Source organism: Triticum aestivum, chromosome 5D, assembly GCF_018294505.1.
Source record: "Triticum aestivum cultivar Chinese Spring chromosome 5D, IWGSC CS RefSeq v2.1, whole genome shotgun sequence".
NCBI classification, from domain to species: domain Eukaryota; kingdom Viridiplantae; phylum Streptophyta; class Magnoliopsida; order Poales; family Poaceae; genus Triticum; species Triticum aestivum.
In genome coordinates this window covers 550,416,533-550,436,350 of record NC_057808.1, presented here as the reverse complement: position 1 = coordinate 550,436,350, position 19,818 = coordinate 550,416,533, and the positions used below count along the sequence as shown (strand labels likewise).

Below are 19,818 nucleotides of genomic sequence, written 5' to 3'. Positions count from 1 at the left end.
GCCAAAGAGCGTCCATTTGGAATTATGCATGATCTCATAACCAAGGTAATGAAGAAAGACAAGAAGGGGCCAAGGGATTACGGCAAGCTGCACGTAAGAGTTTTTTCTACTCAACATCATTTTTTTGCATCAAACCATGGCAAACTTCATAAAGCTAGTCGAGGCAATTCCCACACATAGCATAGGCAAAAATCATACAAACATTTGTGAGGGGTAATCACAGACATAATTTCTAGACAAGTCATACAAGAAACACTAGCAACTCAAACTCACAACATAAGCAAGTCATGCACACAACATCGACACAGTGACACAAATTATATCAAGCAAGTCGCACATAACGAGAAAGGCAACACATAAACACAAGTTGTGCATGCACAAAACATGAATTGGCTTTTTTAAACAAGTTTGATGAACTATTCTTAGATTCTCTTGAAGGGCCCTAATTGGATAGATGTTCTTCGAGATGTCTAAAGATATGTATATCAGTTTATCATGCTCTACAGAATACAATGCACAATTTTCTGATTTTTTAAGTAGCTAATCTATTGGAATAGCAGCAACCATGTAATGCAAGCATAACAATTATCTCAAAGAATAACCGTCATGCCTAAGATGCATAATGGGATTGAGAAGGAATAAAGCTAATAAGGTAAAACAAGAGTAAATACTAAATACTTGCGAAAAAGTGTGGAAAGCCAAGACAGTAGTTGAAAAAGGAAAAAAAATAGAAAAAAAGACAATAGGGCCCAACCGGGTTTGAACCAATGACCTATTGATCTGCAGTCAATTGCTCTACCACTGAGCTATGGACCCATTAATATTATTTCATTTTACCCTAGTATATATATAATTACACAAACAATAAGATTGGCTATGGGCCAGTATCCTTGTGTTTAAATATTAATTGGTTCACTATGTATTGTTAATGCAAATTAAAAATTAGTTTGCATCCTTACAGATTTAGATATGGATTAGAATGCTAGTGTTTATTTTTACATGGTAATACATGTCTTATTTATATCGTAAGGATCATAGTACAAGCCATGTACGTACCGACCTGGCAAAACTGAAAAAATAACAGAACGCTAGCCTTTGCACAAAGGAACACCAACCAAGGAGTAAAAATACAAACAAGACCGAAGAGCTTGACATCAACGCCCGTCACTTGTCTCTGGCACCACCACAACAGCCACCAAAGAAAAACAATGGCGGATCACCTCCACACCCGAGCTCGACACAGCTCCATCGCTGATATGCAGCTTTGCGGACCTCCAAGGTGGCTCACCAAAGGCGAAACCACTACCCTTGAATGAATTAGACCGGGGCAACACCCCATACACGCAATCGAACTCCAAATCTGGCACCCCCACATGACTAAGATGTCGAAGGAGGAAATCATACCTGACATCCATGTACCACGAACCCAGCACATGATCCACCATTTTTCTGATGCCGTCAATGTAGACCACAATCTGCATTCACCCCTGGACTACCTCCCAATCTCCGCGCCGGCACTGGAGAAAACGTCGTCACAACGGTGGAGCCCGAGGACATGGGTCCACCACGAGGATGCCGCCGCCACCGTACCATCCTTGCTTGAACAGATTGGTTTTTAAATCCCCATAAATCCAAAAGTCACCAGAAAGTCATCAAAGGTGGCATGGTGTCATGTCACGGCACATATATGTCATGGTAAAAACATTGCCAATTTGGGCCAAGCTTTATTACAAACCTCCTACAAACCGGAGCCTGTTGCAAGAACCCTCATGGTTTCGATAGGGAAACGTGCCCCTTGTGGCCAAACGATGATCGCTCCTGTCGTGGAATTGTCACGGCAGATGTCCTCGTGCAAGGACTTAGTCGTGGAGCCATCGCAACTAGGAAGCTTAAAGGGGTTAAGCGGGACAAGGGACACGAGGATTATACTGGTTCGGCCCCTTACGGTGAAGATAAAATCCTACGTCCAGTTGAGGTGGTATTACTTAAGGTTTCGATGACCAGGGAGCTTAATCGCTATGCCTGGCTATCGATCTGTTGTCTCCCCCCCTAAACCGCCGCCGGGTCGTTCCTTTATATAGAGAGGTTGACGCCCCGGCGGCTCTCGGGGTTCCGGGTCGGCTTATAACAGTGTCCGGCCCGGACTCTTAGCTATTCTTGCCTTACACTACAAGTCTTGCCATAACGGCGGTTCATCACTACGGGCCTTAAGCCGCCTCCGGGTCTTAAGCCCATTACTGACCCGCCTTCCGCAAGCTTGGTACTGGGCTTCACGTGATGATCATTATAACGTAACCCGGCCCCTCCTGGGCGGGTGACTCTACTGGTTATATCCTCAACATTAGGCCCCAGATTGATTTGAACCGGTTCACGTCAATCTTCAAAATCTTCCGGCTTCTGCTTGTGTAAAGGTTATAACCCGCCATGACGTCATCTTCTGGATTCTTGGTAACCCGCCATGACGTCATCTTCCATTAAATTCATTGTTTATTCTGTCATATCCCAACGGATCTTATCTTTAATGACCATCCCGAAATCGAGGCGTTCTGCGACAAGATAATCATGTCTTCCGCCTCCTCTTTTCCCGCGCCCATTTACCAGTCGGCCCTTATAAATAGGCCCGGCCCATAGGTCTTCGTCACTCTTCCCCTCCATCGTCTTCCTCCTCCGACGCTCCAGAGCCCAAGCTCCGCCGCCGCCGCGCACCTCGTCTTCACCCACCAAGGCCGCTGCATCAACCTGTCTTGACCAGAAACCTGCGGCGCGCCTCCGCTGCTCATCAGCACCAGTAAGTCCTCACCGTCCCGTACCTTAGATCCGCATTAGGGCTCGCAAGTTCTCTGTGTTCTTCGTAGTTCGTCGCGATTTCTTCACAGTTCCGCCACCGAGGTTCCTTTTGATCCAAAACGGTACAGACTCCCTGCGGTAGTAGTTTCTCACCCATTTTTATGCTAGTAGATCCCTTTTGTCCGCAAAAAGACCTCGTTTAGAGCTTATGAACTTCTCTGTATCAGCTTTTTAGGTCTAGAAATTTTTCCTTTCTAGACGATCGTTTGATCCAAAACAATCCCTGCAATCTGTGAAACTTGTTTGTGCAACACTTAGACAAAAAACTGCATCTGTTAACCATGGCGGCTCATATCGTTGGCTTAAAAGAGGCCATGCTTTGTGAAATTTCCGGCTCATTCATAATAGAGTTTTAAACAACTTGAATTGCTCATGATATCCACAGCGGCTTAGATAACCCGACACAGTTAGCCATGTATCATTAGGCCCCTTCATAAGCCGCCATCTTGAATACTGAACTGAAATCTTCCTCCGACTTAGATTTGAACCGGAAATTTTCTTTTGTCATAGGCTTCCGTCTTTCACAATGCCGCCCAAGGCTCCCAAGGCACCCATTACGTGCAACTGGGTGAGATCCAACGTTACTGATAATACCTTAGATGACTTCGTGAAGACGAGTTACCTGCCTAAGAAGGAGGTCATGTCCTATCGTGCCCCTGACCCGTCCGAAGAAAGACCTCAACCAAGAAACGGAGAGGTTGTTATATTTGCTGATCACATGAGCCGGGGTTTTGCACCTCCCGGCTCAAAATTCTTCAGAGATGTTCTGCACTTTTTCGATCTGCGACCTCAAGACATTGGACCCAATTCCGTGTCGAACATTTGTAACTTCCAAGTGTTCTGTGAGGTGTACCTTGGAGAAGAGCCCAGCCTACTGCTCTTTAGAGAGCTGTTTTATCTGAACCGCCAGAACGAGTGTGCCAACGGGCCTAGCTTGGAACTTGGCGGAATTTCAATCCAACGACGGAGGGATTGCCTGTTTCCTTATGCTGAGCCGCCAAGCCACCCCAAAGACTGGAACCAGACATGGTTCTACTGCCAGGACACCTCTCCGGCTAACGAGAACCCTCTGCCCGGCTTTCGCGCCCTGCGTCTGGAGTCAAATCACCCCCTGCCAGACAAATTATCTCAAGCTGAGCGTCAACCACTTATCCCCACCATCAACAAGATTAAAGCTCTTCTGGGAAACGGCCTTAACGGCGTTGATCTAGTCCGGGTCTGGATTGCTTGGCGGGTGATTCCTCTAAGCCGCCGCCCCGGCTTAATGTGTGATTATACAGGCCGAAAGGATGATCCTCTTCGGCACAGCCCCAACGACTTACCTGAGGACGTCGTTGATGACATGACCAAGTCCCTTCTAAACGAGAGCTTAGCAGATTGCGGGAGGATAGGCTTAAGTCCCTTCTGCAAAGCTAACCCGGCTCCGGCGGTAAGATACTGATCTGAGCACCTTACTTTCCATTTTAACAATTTTCATCTTAACTTCAAGAAACCTTTGCTGTATTTTTCAGGCCAATGATAAGTTCTGGAAGGTCAGGTATGACCATGAGGCTGCTAAAAAAGCCAGGAAGGTTAAAAAAGCCGCCAGGAGAGCCGCTCCCCGCTAGAAGGGGAGTAAGCCTAGCGCCTCAGACCTGCTTCAGTTGGATGACACCTCCGAGTCAGAGGTAGCCCTTGATTCTTTAGGCTCTTCTTTTGTTTTTTTGTCTGTTTTTAACCACCTTATTGACACTGATTATCAGCAGGATGATACCGGAGCGAGTAACCCGGTGATTGAAGAGGTAACTATACTTTCCTCCGACTCGGAGCCCTTGCCAAGGCTGAAAGTCCGAAGAGTAACCCGGAAAGTAAGATTTTCACATCCTTTAGCTTATCAAGATCCTCAATTTCTTTTGAAGCGACAGATTCATGAGAGCCGGAGGCAAACCCGGACCAACAAGGATGCAGACCTCTCCTCCGGCTTACCTGAAGCATCAAGGAAGCACCGGACTGAGGTTATCTCCAACTTATATCCTTTTCATCCTTTGGCGGGCGTCACTCGTCAACCACTCAATTCTTCTGATTCAAACTATCAGGAAACTTCACCTTCCTCCGGGGACTCCATGCAATCTAACTTGCCGGCTTTCAAGACCGCACCCGGGTAATGATGATCAGCTTATTTTGTGCTTATCTTACTCATGTTTTTGCACTAACCTTTTGACTTTCAGTGCACAAGCAAAGCTCAGCAAGTGGGCAAAGAAAAGTATCCGGGTCGAAGAGCCGGTCTTGATTGAACCCAACGCCTCTGCCTCTGAGCCGCCGTCTGCACCAGCTCCAGAAACCACCGCTCCAACTGAAGAACAAGCTATGGAGGGTTCTGATAATCCGGAGATTCCCAGCCCAGCTCAACCGGCCGATGACCCGGATGTGGTGATTACCCGGACCGAATTTGTTGAACCGGGAAGACCCACCGTGCTGGCTAAGTGCTCTGCTAAGGAGGAACTTCTGGGACGCCGCAGAGCCAGGCTGGACATTACTAACTATGCCAATCTGAGCATTGGAGATATTGTCGCTGGTTATATTGGTCAAGTGCACAACAGCCGGGACCTGGAAATTGACATGGTGAAGCAGATACAGCAAAAATCTGAGGTACAACTCTCTTGCTTACTCCATAGTCATCCTTACCATGCTAGCCCCCAAGTCTATTACTTATGATAGAATATGTTGTAGACTTAATACCGGCTTACCTGGTAACACTCAAGGGCCGGCTTAAATAGCATAGTTCACCTGATTCTTTCCTTACTTTAACCAAGTAGTTGAGCAACTTGACACATTAGCCCCCAAGTGCCAAGTACCTTGGCCTGCAAAGTGCTTGGGACTTATTTTCATGAACCGGCACTGTAAATAAAGCTTCTCAGCCTACATTAGCCCCCAAGTGCCAAGTACCTTTGCCTGCAAAGTGCTTGGGACTTTAATGTTGCATGACAATCACTCAAACTGTAACCCGGAATTTGTACAGGCTGCCTGCAAGAAACTTGAATCGGAAATCTCTGATCTGAAGAACCGCCTGAAGACTCAGGAAAATGAGACCCAGAAGGCCAATGCCAAATTTGAGTTCAGTGTCTCTGCACAAGAAAAACCGAAGAAAAAATTTGAAACAGAAAGAAAAGCCTGGGCCGATGAAAAGACTGCCTTGCTCAGCCGGGCCGAACAAGCGGAGGCTGCTCTTACTGAAAGAACCGCTGAACTCTCCGGCTTAAAACGCCATGTATCGCAGATGGTCTCCGCAATCTTCGGTAAGTTACTTTGTAAGCTTCTAACAAGTTTACATCATTCATGTCTCATAAGTCCCACCATTGCCATCAGCTCACCTGACTTTGTTATACAGGTCCCAGAAGCTCCAATCTCAATCAGAACATGCTGACCAAGCTGAAGGCTATTTACACCTTGGTGGAGCAACTCTACACCGGGTCACAGCGTGCTTTAGCCGTTGTGGCATTGTCCAATGAGGTTCCCACTCACCTGGCAGACGTACTCAGGCGGCTTGCCGTACTTCCTCAACGCTTCCAAGAGCTGAGACGGGCTTCTGCAAGAGCCGGAGCTATAGCTGCTCTGAGCCGGGCCAAGGCGTTTCTACCGGAGCTAGACCCGGCCGACATCGCTCTTGGATACCCCAGCCTGAAGGAAGACGGCACCCCTTTGACCAGAAAGACTTCGCCGCCTGTGTGAAGAGCGTGCGCCCGGTGGCCACCTTGATTGGGAATGACACAGACCTTACCAAGTATCAGCCGGGCTATGACGCGGAGAATCAGAGGATCCCAACTCCACGCTATGAAGCAGCCAGCCTGATCCCTCCGACTCGTAAGCATACCTTCGCCCCAGAAGTTGACCCGGCCGGGTTAATTGATGATGAGGCTCAATTTGAAGCTTTGAGCGGCATTGACTGGAAATCATCAACCTTCCAGGTCATGGAAACAGCCGGAGGAGCGGAGAGGGATGAGCCGGGAGCTTCAACCCAACAAGCACCTTGATTTCTTAGGCGGCTCATGGTTATGCCTTAAAAACAATGCCTCACCTTTTGGACTCGGGGAGTCCTGTAATAGAGTAGGACAAACACTTAATTTTGCCGTGCCATCGTGCACGTGTGGAGTGCTTAACTCCGTTGAAGCTGCTCTTTTGTATTCCTCCGGGTTATGTTTGATCATTTACTTTCCTTAAGTTTAAAGAACTGTCTTTCATTGTCCTGCATAGAAAACAAATCACAAGTCTCTAGGCGGCTTTCCGCACTGGGAGTCATATATTTTACATATAACCCGGAATATGAACCAAAGTCATAAAAGACCGGCTCTCAATTATATCCTCGAGGTAACCATAATAGCATACCTGCAAGCCTTCAAGTACACTTCCGATTTATGTAACCCAAATAATGAGGTTGAGAACTCAACTCCGGTTCACCAGCATCGATAATGCTTATTGTGTGCTATCAACATTGTGAATCAAAGTTAAGCCGGCGGAGTAAGAACCGCCCTTGCACAGTGTTGATATGATCAAAAGAACTTGTTGCAAACTAAAAGATCAAAACTTAAGGGCTTCTGGTTTGAATACGACCAGAGAACCGTCCCAAAGGGGTTAAGCTAAGATTCGAATGCAATCATATAGCCCCCAGTGGCTTTGGCGTTGCCGATCAAGAGGGTACCGACAGCTATGTTCTCTTAGGTTCGAATACGACCCATGTTTGAACAGGAAGCCCCCAAATGACCTTAAGAGTTGTTTAACGACGCTGATTCGAATACGATCCACGTCGGTTCCCAAAGGGGGTTGAGCTATGATTCAAATATGATAAAAAAAACTCCCCAATGAGCTCGGCAATTTGCCAATCAAGTGTGTAACGACAGCTATGTTCTCTTTGGTTTGAATACGACCTATGTTTGAACAGGAAGCCCCCAAGTGATCATATTGTTTAATGGCTAGATTCGAATACGATCATAAGCCGGATCAACCTCCAAGTGACCATGTAATGTTGTAATGGAAATAACAATAACACACTTTGGAGGGAAAAAGGACAGAGGTCCTGCTTTATTATTTATCATAATATATACATGGCTATGGAAATATGTACATTATGAGAGCCGGTGGCTCGAGTGTAATAAGGCCGAAGCTGAGCTATGTTCCACGGCCGACGGGTCTCTTCCTCCGACTTACGTGAATCTTTGTGATCCCGAACATCGATAAGGTAGTATGACCCGTTGTGCAAGTTCTTGCTGACCACAAAGGGCCCTTCCCAAGGCGGGGATAACTTGTGTGCATCTGTTTGATCTTGGATGAGCCGGAGCACCAGATCACCTTCCTGGAAGACCCTGGACTTAACCCGGCGGCTGTGATAGCGGCGCAGGTCTTGTTGGTAAATCGCCGAGCGAGCTGCTGCCACATCACGCTGTTCGTCCAACAAGTCAAGAGCATCTTGGCGCGCCCGCTCATTATCCGCCTCAACATAAGCCGCCACTCGAGGCGAGTCATGACGGATGTCGCTAGGGAGGACCGCCTCCGCTCCATAAACCATGAAGAAAGCCGTGTAACCCGTAGACCTGTTAGGAGTAGTATTGATGCTCCATAACACGGAGGGTAACTCCTCCACCCAACAACCCGGCGTCCGTTGCAAAGGGACCAAAAGTCGGGGCTTGATGCCCTTCAAGATTTCCTGATTGGCTCTCTCAGCCTGACCATTGGATTGTGGATGAGCCACTGATGAAACATCAAGCCGAATATGCTCTCGTTGACAAAACTCCTCCATGGCACCTTTAGACAGATTAGTACCATCGTCAGTTATAATGCTGTGTGGAAAACCAAAGCGAAATATCACCCTTTTCATGAACTGAACCGCTGTGGCTGTGTCACACTTACTAACTGGCTCTGCTTCAACCCACTTTGTGAACTTGTCAACCGCCACCAAGAGGTGGGTCTTCTTATCCTTGGACCTTTTAAAAGGCCCAACCATATCAAGCCCCCAGACCGCAAATGGCCAAGTGATTGGAATCATCCTCAACTCTTGAGCCGGCACATGAGCCCGTCGCGAGAACCTCTGACAACCGTCACATTTACTGACCAAGTCCTCTGCATCAGCATGAGCCGTCAGCCAATAAAAACCATGACGAAAAGCCTTGGCCACAAGGGATTTTGAGCCGGCATGATGGCCACAATCCTCCTCGTGGATCTCACGTAAGATTTCTTGACCTTCCTCAGGGGAAACACAACGCTGGAAAGTTCCAGTGACACTGCGACGATGCAGCTCGCCCTTGATAATTATCATTAACTTAGACCGCCGGGTTATTTGTCTGGCCAAAGTTTCATCTTCAGGCAATTCTCCCCGGGTCATGTAAGCCAAGTATGGTACTGTCCAATATGGGATAATGTGGAGAGCCGCCACCAACTGCGCTTCCGGGTCAGGAACAGCCAAGCCTTCCTCTGTAGGCAACTTAACAGAAGGGTTATGCAGGATGTCCAAGAAAGTATTAGGCGGCACCGGCTTTCGCTGAGAGCCCAGCCGGCTTAATGCATCAGCCGCCTCGTTCTTCCTGCGATCGATGTGCTCTACTTGGTAACCCTGAAAATGTCCAGCAATGGCATCAACTTCGCGGCGATAAGCCGCCATGAGGGGGTCCTTGGAATCCCACTTGCCTGACACTTGTTGGGCCACTAAATCTGAATCGCCAAAGCACCTTACCCGGCTTAAGCTCATCTCCTTAGCCATCCGAAGACCATGGAGCAAGGCCTCGTACTCAGCTGCATTGTTAGTACAGGGAAACATCAACCGTAGCACATAGCAAAACTTGTCACCTCGAGGGGAAGCTAATACAACGCCAGCCCCCGAGCTCTCCAACTGCCTGGACCCGTCAAAGTGAATAGTCCAGTACGTATTATCCGGTTTCTCTTCAGGCACCTACAGCTCTGTCCAATCGTTTATGAAATCCACCAATGCTTGAGACTTGATGGCAGTGCGTGGTACGTATTTCAGACCATGAGGCCCAAGTTCTATAGCCCACTTAGCCACTCTTCCTGTGGCTTCTCTGTTTTGGATGATATCTCCTAGGGGAGCAGAACTAACCACAGTGATAGGGTGACCCTGGAAATAGTGCTTAAGCTTTCGGCTTGCCATGAACACCCCATAAACAAGCTTCTGCCAATGTGGATACCGTTGCTTGGACTCAATGAGTACTTCGCTGACGTAGTAAACCGGCCGCTGAACCGGATACTCCTTACCCGCTTCCTTACGCTCCACTACCACAGCCACACTGACGGCTCGTGTGTTAGCGGCTACATACAGCAATAAGGGCTCCTTGTCAACAGGAGCAGCAAGGACTGGGGGCTCAGCCAGCTGTCTCTTCAAATCCTCAAAAGCAGCATCAGCAGCATCATTCCATATAAAGTCATCTGTTTTCTTCATCATCTGGTACAGTGGCATGGCCTTTTCACCCAAGCGGCTTATAAACCGGCTCAAAGCAGCGATGCGACCCGCCAGACGCTGGACGTCGTTTATGCACGCCGGCTTAGCCAGCGAGGTGATTGCCTTGATTTTTTCCGGGTTAGCTTCAATGCCTCTATGAGAAACCAGAAAACCCAAGAGCTTGCCCGCGGGAACACCAAAAACACACTTGGCCGGGTTAAGCATCATCTTGTAAACCCGGAGATTATCAAAGGTTTCTCTAAGATCATCTATCAAGGTCTCCTTCTCCCTGGATTTAACAACCATATCATCCACATAGGCATGAACGTTGTGCCCAATCTGGTTATGAAGACAATTCTGCACGCAACGCTGGTAAGTCGCCTGTACACTCTTGAGCCCAAAGGGCATAGACACATAATAGAAAGCTCCAAAGGAAGTGATGAACGCCGTCTTCTCCTGGTCCTTAACTGCCATTTTAATCTGATGGTATCCAGAATAAGCATCCAAAAAACTTAAGCGCTCACAACCCGCCGTAGCATCAATAATTTGATCAATACGGGGGAGAGCAAAAGGATCAGCCGGACAAGCTTTGTTTAAATCCGTGTAGTCCACACACATCCGCCAGGTGCCGTTCTTCTTGAGCACAAGCACCGGGTTAGCTAACCATTCTGGATGAAAAACTTCAACAATAAACCCGGCCGCCAAGAGCCGGGCTACCTTCTCACCAATGGCTTTCCGCCTCTCCTCATTAAACCGCCGGAGGAATTGCCTGACCGGCTTAAATTTCGGATCAATATTGAGAGTGTGCTCAGCGAGTTCTCTAGGTACACCCGGCATGTCAGAAGGTTTCCATGCAAAGATGTCCCTGTTCTCACGGATGAACTCGATGAGCGCGCCTTCCTATTTCGGATCCAGATTGGCACTGATGCTGAACTGCTGAGATGAGTCACCCGGAACAAAATCAACAAGTTTAGTCTCATTAGCTGATTTAAATTTCATTACCGGCTCATGCTCCGTGGTTGGCTTTTTCAAAGACATCATATCTGCCGGGTCAACGTTGTCCTTGTAAAACTTCAACTCTTCTGTTGCACAAACAGATTCCGCGTAAGCCGCGTCACCTTCCTCACACTCCAAGGCTATCTTTCGGCTGCCATGAACCGTAATGGTCCCATTGTGACCCGGCATCTTGAGCTGCAAATACACGTAACACGGCCGTGCCATGAACTTGGCGTAAGCCGGCCGCCCAAATAAAGCATGGTACGAACTTCTTATCTTAACCACCTCAAAGGTTAGTTTTTCCGCCCTATAGTTGTACTCATCTCCGAAGGCTACTTCCAGTTCGATCTTACCGACTGGATATGCCGACTTGCCGGGCACCACGCCATGGAAAACAGTATTGGACTGGCTGAGGTTTTTATCAGTTAAACCCATACGACGGAAGGTCTCATAATAGAGGATGTTGATGCTGCTGCCTCCGTCCATGAGCACCTTAGTGAATTTATACCCCCCAACCTGAGGAGCCACCACCAAGGCCAGGTGACCCGGATTATCAACCCGGGGAGGATGATCTTCCCTACTCCACACAATAGGCTGCTCAGACCATCTTAAATAGCGTGGAACCGCCGGCTCAACAGCGTTCACAGCCCTTTTATGGAGCTTTTGCTCTCGCTTGCACAGACTGGTAGTAAACACATGATACTGCCCGCCATTGAGCTGCTTTGGATTGGTCTGGTATCCCCCCTGCTGCTGTTGTTGATGACCCTGGCCGGACTGCTGATTAAAGCCCCCTTGAACATTCTGAGAATTGGAATTTGAGCCGCCGCCCGGGCCATGAAAGCCGCCGGCGCCTGAGTCGCCGCCCGGGCCATTGTTGCCATTGAAAGCATTGGAATTCTTAAAGGCCTTCATGATTGCACAGTCCTTCCATAGATGAGTGGCCGGCTTTTCCCTAGAGCCATGCCTTGGGCAAGGCTCATTCAACAACTGCTCAAGCGTCGGGCCAGACCCGCCGGCTCGGGGAGGTGGTCTCCCCTTGTGCCGGTGGTTGTTACCCTGTGAATTGGCGTTGGCCACAAATTCCATACTGCCATCAACCTTACGCTTGTTACCTCCCTGGTTCGCCGGGTTATGCTGGGGGCCCTTGCCATTGCCATTCTGTTTTCCCTTCCCTGTCCTTTCATCATCCGACGCGGGATCCTTGGTACTATCAGAGTCGGCGTACTTGACCAGAGCCGCCATCAGCGTACCCATATCATTGCAATCGCGCTTGAGCCGCCCGAGCTTCATCTTCAGGGGCGCAAAACGACAATTCTGCTCCAACATTAAACTGCAGAGCCGGCGTCCATCTTATCAGATGAATGTATTATCTCTTTGACCCGGCGAACCCAATGGGTTGTAGACTCACCCTCCTGCTGCTTGCAGTTGGTCAAATCCACAATTGACATAGATTGCCTACATGTATCTTTGAAGTTTTGGATGAACTGGGCTTTCAGCTCCGCCCACGACCCGATAGAGTTAGGCGGCAGTCCTGTCAACCAAGTGCGGGCAGTCCCATCTAACATCATGGTGAAGTACTTGGCCATTGCCGCTTCACTGACTTCCAGCAACTCCATAGCCATCTCGTAACTCTCGATCCATGCTCCGGGTTGTAAATCAGCTGTGTAATTAGGTACCTTCCTAGGCCCTTTGAAATCCTTGGGCAGACGTTCATTACGGAGAGCCGGCACCAGACAAGGAACACCTCCAGCCCTCGTAGGTATACCCGCGTCGATAGAAGCCGTCGGATAAGCCGGGAGTGGCTGGTAAGCCGTCAACTGAGCCGCCCGCTCCGCCTCTTGTCGTGCCCTGTCATGGTCTACCATGTTAACGGCTTCATTATGTGCCGGACCGTGGCCAGCTGGTAAGTTGCGGCGCCAGACGTTGCTTGAGCCGGTTGCTGATTCCATGTGCTTGCTATAACTTGGGCTCTGGTTTGGACGAGGGGTTGAATGAATCCTGTCCCGGCTATATGAGTATGCCTCTTGCTGCGCCAGAGCCGTCTGAAGAAGTTCTCTGACCCGGCGGGTTTCGACCGCCGTTGGAGAGTCGCCCTCGATTGGGAGAGCCGCCAGTCGCGCCGCCGCGGCGACCATGTTTTCCAACGGGTTGGCATAATGACTCGGTGGTATTGGCACGTACTGAGGAGGGGCAGCGTTCACCCGGGGAGGCCCCATCACTTGGGGCTGAATTGGCGTTCCAGCCCTGGGCGCCGTGATCTCTGGCGGGTTACTGGGCCCTGCACTAGGCGTGTTGAAGAGGTTTCGAGGATCGTAAACTGGAGGGAGTCCAGATTGAGCCTTTTGATGCCTCCTTCTCATGATCCCATTGGACGCGTTCTGATCCATCGTGAGCCGGAAAGACTGCGCTTGAATGAGCTGAGTCTGGGCGTCGAGAGCCGCCCTTTCTGCAGCCATCCTGATCCCTTCCGCCGCCAGATCCTCCTTGGCTTTTGCTAGATCCAGCTTTAACTGTGCCACCTCCACATCATGCTGAGCTTGATCTGCTGGGGCGACCGTGGCGGTTAACAGGGCCGTCATCTTGTCTATAAGATCCATCAGCACCTGAGCCGGCGAGTGCACAGGGCCTCCTGCCCCAGTGGCGGAGTTTTGAACAGGTTGTGCGCCGGCCATGAAGATTCCAACCCGGCTCGGCGGCTCAAAGGGGTCCGGAATACTGTCGCCATCGGAACAACCCCTGAGCCTGCCATCTTGAAGTTGATATAACGAGTTTGTCTCATCCGTGGACGACTCGCCGTCAGAGCGGGCGGCCGTCTCATCGCCGGATCCAGATCCTTCAGAGAGTCCTCCATGGACGCATCCCACGAAATCACGCTTCAAGGCAGGCAGAGCCCGGGCGGGTCGTGCACGCTGAGCCGTCTCGATGAGATCGGCGCAGAGGTCCGGCTCAGGGCCCGGCTCACCAATCTTGCCAATGAAGACATGGATTCCGCCGAAGGGGACCCGGTACCCGTACTCGATGGAGCCGGCGTCGGGGGCCCAGTTTGCATCGTCGATGTAGAGCTTGCCGCGGCGACTCTTAGTCATGCGGCCCACAGCGTATCCCTTGAGCCCTTCGAAGCTGCCCTTCAAGAACTCAAATCCACCGTGCGCCAGCCCCACGGTGGGCGCCAACTGTCGTGGAATTGTCACGGCAGATGTCCTCGTGCAAGGACTTAGTCGTGGAGCCATCGCAGCTAGGAAGCTTAAAGGGGTTAAGAGGGACAAGTGACACGAGGATTATACTGGTTCGGCCCCTTACGGTGAAGGTAAAAGCCTACGTCCAGTTGAGGTGGTATTACTTAAGGTTTCGATGACCAGGGAGCTTAATCGCTATGCCTGGCTATCGATCTGTTGTCTCCCCCCCTAAACCGCCGCCGGGTCGTCCCTTTATATAGAGAGGTTGACGCCCCAGCGGCTCTCAGGGTTCCGGGCCGGCTTATAACAGTGTCCGGCCCGGACTCTTAGCTATTCTTGCCTTACACTACAAGTCTTGCCATAACGACGGTTCATCACTACGGGCCTTAAGCCGCCTCCGGGTCTTAAGCCCATTACTGACCCGCCTTCCGCAAGCTTGGTACTGGGCTTCACGTGATGATCATTATAACGTAACCCGGCCCCTCCTGGGCGGGTGACTCTACTGGTTATATCCTCAACAGAGCCGCTGGAGGAACTCCCTGGCGACTGTGCTGGCAAGATCCCCGTTTCCTTCCAGAGGAAGAAAGAACGATATTAGGGCGTGTTCGGAATCTATCTAGCTTCTTACAACTTCACAAATCCAGCTTCTAGAGCTAGCTTCTCACTTCACCTGGCAATTCCGACGCGTTCAGCACGCTTGACAGCTTCTCCCAGCACTTGTACAGTACCATCACCAGCCATAGGGAAGATGCAAAGGCGAGCTCACCTTGGGTTGGGGAGAGGGGGCGAGGGTGAGGAGGTTGGCTCAGAGGACGACTTGGTGAGCACCAGCATCAATGGCGTCAAGGCGGGCGTCTCCTGCCAGTGGGGTTGCTGCAGCTCCTCGCTGGCGGCGCTGGAAAGTGCTCCTTTGGGACGGGATCCGGCGGGAACGGGGCTGGAATGGTCGGATCTACCGGCGGAGAGGCTCGCCGGCCGGCGAAGGGGTGGAATCGGGCGTGGCGGCGGCGACCGGCTGCGCTGGGTAGGTCACGAGCAGAAGGGATGTCGAGGGAGAGAGGGGAACAGGCGTCGGGGCTGAGCCGTGCGAATCGTTTTTTTGACTTGGCGGTGGCATCCTCTTGTAATTATGCCGAACTCCTCACTTCTCGTTTTCCTGGAGCTGTGATTTTGGTGCTTCGTGTTTTTACATTGGACTCCGGCTGTGCTTCTCGAAGCTAGCTTCTTCGAGCTTTTTTGTTCGGCTCAGCTCCGCTCCAGCTTTTTGTGAAGCGTGGAGCGGGAGGACATCCGAACACGCCCTTAGAACGCTAGTTAGGAACTTACACATATGAATATCAACCGTATGCGCCATCGTAAATTAGGTGCACGTACTTTACGGTTGTGCTCATGAATTGCCGGTTCCTAGGTTAGGAAAACTAGTTTTAGATTCTCTTGAAGGGGCCTGATTGGATAAATGGTCTTCCTACATGTCTAAAAACATAATATTAGTCTCTCATGCTCCACATAATATACACAATTGCCTTAATTTTGAAGTATTTGAGAACTATTCAAATAGCAATAGTGGTAGCCTTCTAATGTATGTAAGCATAACAATTCTCGCAAAGAAGAATCGACATGCTAGAAAATGCATAACGGATGAGAAAGACTAAAGGTAGATATGGTAAAAAAAACTTGCATGCGGAAGCTGAAGACAGTAGTTGATAAAAAAAATAGAAAGAAAAAAACAATAGGGGCCAACCATGTTTGATCCGATGACCTATTGAGATGCAATCAATTCCTCTACCATTGAGCTATGAACCCGTTAATATTATTCCATTTGACCCTGATAAATATATAATTACACAGGCAATAAGATAGACTCTGCGCCCTTATCCTTGCGTTTAAATATTAATTGGTTCACTCTATTGTAAATGCAAATTGAATATCAGTTTGCATCCTTACATATTAAGATACATATTAGAACGCTAGTTACGAGCTTACACATACGCATATCAGTAATATGTGCCATCATAAATTAGGTGCACGTACTTTAGGTTGTGCTCACGGATTGCGAGTTCCAGGTTTTATGTAACATGCTATTTTGGGTTATGCAAACTATTCCTAGATTCTCTTGAAGAGACCTAATTGGATAAATGTTCTTCCTACATGTCTAAAAATATGTATACTAGTCTATCATGCTCCACAGAATATAAGACATAAATTCCTCATTTTTGAAGTAATTGAGAACTATACAAATAGCGGTAACCATCTAATGTATGTAAGCATAACAATTCTCTCAAAGAAGAATCGACATTGCAAACAATGCATAACGGATGAGAAGGATTAAAGCATATGGTAAAAAAAGAGTAAATACTTGAGAAGAAAGTGTGGAAATAATTCAGAACTTTTTAAATAGCGGTAACCATCTAATGTATGTAAGCATAACAATTCTCTCAAAGAAGAATCGACATGGCAAAAAATGCATAACAGATGAGAAGGAATAAAGCATATGGTAAAAAAGAGAGTAAATACTTGAGAAGAAAGTGTGGAAGAATTCAAATAGCGGTAACCATCTAATGTATGTAAGCATAACAATTCTCTTTAACAAGAATCGACATGGCAAAAAACGCATAATGGATTTCTCTCGAAGAAGAATCGACATGGCAAAAAATGCATAATGAATTTCTCTCGAAGAAGAATCGACATGGCAAAAAATGCATAATGGATGAGAAGGAATAAAGCATATGATATAAAAAAAGAGTAAATACTTGATAAGAAAGTGTGGATGGACAAGACAGCATATAGTTGAAAAAGTAAATAAAATCGACAGCATATAGTTGAAAAAGTAAATAAAATCGAAAAATATAGGGCCCAACCGGGTTCGAACCGGTGACCTATTGATCTGCAGTCAATTGCTCTACCACTGAGCTATGGACCCGTTGTTGTCGTTAAACTTGATCCTGTCTACATGTAAATCCATCTGTGAGCTGTGAGTATCAATATTGGGTGCTAGTGGTCTCGTGTCATATTCGACTTCCTCCGTTGCATATTTCCACTGATATGTCTTAACGAATTCTGTTGCAATGCAATGTATTTGGAGAAATGGTTTCGAATTCATATGTTACTGCTCGTCTCGTCTTGTCTTTTTGCTGACATGATTTTTATTCTTCCTTCGTGATTGCACTTTTATGGTTTTTCATCAGTCTTTGGAAAATGAAACCTGCTCCAGATATTTCCCCTCCTACAGTCGATGTCCTAGAATTGTCATGTTTGTTCTTCAGCCTGTGCCCTATTGGCAGAAGAGGTTGCTTGAGAAAGTGTGTCCAGAAGACAAGCCCAGGTGTTTCATTTTTGAAAATCTGCCCATTTCTCAGTCGCAAAAAAAAAAACTGCCCATTTCTTTGCATCCATATGATCGAACACCCCATGATTATGATGTACTCCCTCCGTCCCATAATGTAAGACGTTTTTTGACACTACATCAAACGTCTTACATTATGGGACGGAGGGAGTACATGGAAATGTTTCTAGGAAGAACTTGAATGGCTAGGCTGACTTCATCAGAGGGAGATATATACTTCTGCGTTTAGTGATGGAATTCCAACAATTTTGAGCAACTGAACAATCCGAAGAAAGATGAAGAGCAATCTCCTCATCCACTTGTTCATTACAGAGAACACAATCATACATAGGTGGGCACACGGAAAGTTTTTCTTTTGAGCGGGTTCCTGGTGCATGCAGGAATAACCAAAAGAAATTTTATGTCTTAATCTACTAGCACATTTCCACAACCACCTGAAAAGAAAATGCGCCCATTTGGAACTCTCAGAATTACTCCTCAATTCAAATGTTTTTCATTCTTAAAAGACATTTGTACATAAATATTCTATCTATACAAACAGGAGAGTGCCTGTATTTTCCTCCAAAGAAAACACACACTGAAATGCGGCAAATGCCAGCTAGCTACGAGGCTGCTGAAGTCCATGGATTTGCCGTGCCAATAGCCATACAACCGTAATGAACTCGCCACCACTGCTGAGGTGCTTGGCATGGGAATCTCTGCTGCAGTGGTTGGCAGCGTAGCACAACATTTCCAGCCATACCTTGAAAATCACCTGCAACAAATCGGTGGGTGTGCCCAATTCCATGCGGAGAAGCTCATGCGCACGTGGAGTTCCGTACATACGATAAGGATGAGTCGGGTTCGTAATGTGATCGGGGGGCATGTCCTGAAACACGCGAGGCTGAAGCGGTATAAGATATAAGTTCAGGCAGATGCAAGTAGTAGTATATACCTGTCCGAAAGTGTTCAAGCAGATGCAAGTAGTAGTATATACCTGTCCGAAAGTGTTCACCATACCTTCCTCTTGTAAAAAGTTCATTACATACGTCATCAAGTATTGAAAGAAGTTCAACTTCTTTTCTGTAGGTGATAACCTGATCTGAGCATCAGGTGGTATATCAGTTCCCTACAAAACATGATTGTTACATGAGTCCACTTTTACAAGAACATAGTACTCCGATCAAACTTCAGTAGCTGATAACTCGCCACTGGGACACAGTTTTATTCAACAACTAACCAAAGGAATAATTTTGTCCAATGGCTCCAGTAGAGGATCTTCCTCCGGTTGCCTGACTGTAAAGCTACCGTGATTTCTCCCTGTCTCTGTGTATGGAATGCAAGCATGTCAGATCAATTAACATGATTTTCTGGTTCAAGATAGAGAAACCCAGTGCTTCCTGATTTCCCTTATCAGCGACAATGGAGTGCATGCCTGAATAAGATTAATTTGATTTTATTCATCTAATGCTTGAAAGCTCCGCATGTTGTATAAATGCCACAGCATTTTTTTTATCAAAGAAGGGCTCGCCCCTTCCGATTTTCATTACTGAAAACCAAACCAGAGTAACAGAGTAACCAGCATTTAACAAACCTAAGAAACTACCAACCGACTCTAATCACCAGAAACCCAGCAAAAGGCCAACACAGGCCGATAGACTCCAGACCCCAACAGACTGGGGTATAACATAGCAAGGTTATCATCACATGAGACAGGAACTGATAGAAGCAAAAGGACTAAGAACAGCAGCAGCAGCGCGAAGAGGTCACAACAGCAGGACATCATCATAGGAGCCTCGCCACGTTGATCCGCCAGCCTTGCCCAGCAGTGTACCTCTCACTTGCTGCCCGTTCTAGCACTCTTGCTCCCAGCTCCAACATTTTTCTTGGCGGCTCCTTTGTCTGCAAGATGGACCAGTCAATCAACCACTGGCTCATTAGTTTGATTATATAGAAAGGATCATTTATCCTTTTCTTTTCAAATATGATTGCATTCCTACTTTTTCAGATCGCTCAAAATAAGGCAGAAATCCCTACCATCACCATTTTCTTGTCTT

The 19,818-nt window shown here is 47.9% G+C and overlaps 2 non-coding genes across 2 annotated transcripts; both read right to left on the bottom strand.

Annotated features, from left to right (window-relative positions):
- Window positions 1-744: 744 nt before the first annotated feature.
- Window positions 745-816, bottom strand: TRNAC-GCA (transfer RNA cysteine (anticodon GCA)). Its single transcript has one exon. It is a non-coding gene; the product is annotated as a tRNA-Cys (tRNA).
- A 16,471-nt stretch (window positions 817-17,287) lies between these two features.
- On the bottom strand, window positions 17,288-17,359 carry TRNAC-GCA (transfer RNA cysteine (anticodon GCA)). Its single transcript has one exon. It is a non-coding gene; the product is annotated as a tRNA-Cys (tRNA).
- Window positions 17,360-19,818: the final 2,459 nt, after the last annotated feature.